This window comes from Schistocerca cancellata, chromosome 2 (genome assembly GCF_023864275.1).
Source record: "Schistocerca cancellata isolate TAMUIC-IGC-003103 chromosome 2, iqSchCanc2.1, whole genome shotgun sequence".
Classification (NCBI taxonomy): domain Eukaryota; kingdom Metazoa; phylum Arthropoda; class Insecta; order Orthoptera; family Acrididae; genus Schistocerca; species Schistocerca cancellata.
In genome coordinates this window covers 231,081,845-231,082,461 of record NC_064627.1, presented here as the reverse complement: position 1 = coordinate 231,082,461, position 617 = coordinate 231,081,845, and the positions used below count along the sequence as shown (strand labels likewise).

The 617-nt window shown below is 48.9% G+C and overlaps 1 non-coding gene across 1 annotated transcript; it reads left to right on the top strand.

Moving 5' to 3' along the window:
- The first annotated feature begins 213 nt into the window (after positions 1 to 213).
- On the top strand, positions 214 to 288 carry Trnat-ugu (transfer RNA threonine (anticodon UGU)). Its single transcript has one exon. It is a non-coding gene; the product is annotated as a tRNA-Thr (tRNA).
- Positions 289 to 617: the final 329 nt, after the last annotated feature.

The following is a 617-nucleotide window of genomic DNA, read 5'->3' as shown; positions in this document are numbered from 1 at the left end:
TATGGCTTCCCGGCCATTGACCTTCTTGTGCGAACGCACACGCTAATCCCGAACTCGTACGGGACTTGGTAGATTAATCTGCCACGAGTTATGAGTATGATGGGCAAACATCTATTAGGCGCACTACGAATGTAGGTGTATGGACATGTTGGGAATGTGGATCTCACGGGGAGCGTGCAAGGGATAAGTCCCTGCAGACGCACTATCCTCTGTGCCCGCGGTAGCTCAGATGGATAGAGCGTCTGCCATGTAAGCAGGAGATCCCGGGTTCGAGTCCCGATCGGGGCACACAGTTTCAACATGTCCCCAATGAAGTACATCAACGCCTGTTTGCAGCTATGGTGTCCATTTAATTATCATTTCATTCACTGAATACGTAAGCTTTCAGTCTTGCTGACTTCAGACCAGTCGTGCGTTGTGGCAATGTGTACTGCAGCGCAGTGCTGTCGATCTTCACATTCCTGCATATGTACTTCTGTCGAAAGATGCCTGCATCAGACGACACAGAACGGCTACTAGTCTTAAAAAAATGAGGAATCTGTTTTGGGACATCATGGAATATTCCTGCTTCAGCCCCTATAGTTTCATGAGGTTCCTATAGGTGGCGATGCGTCCCA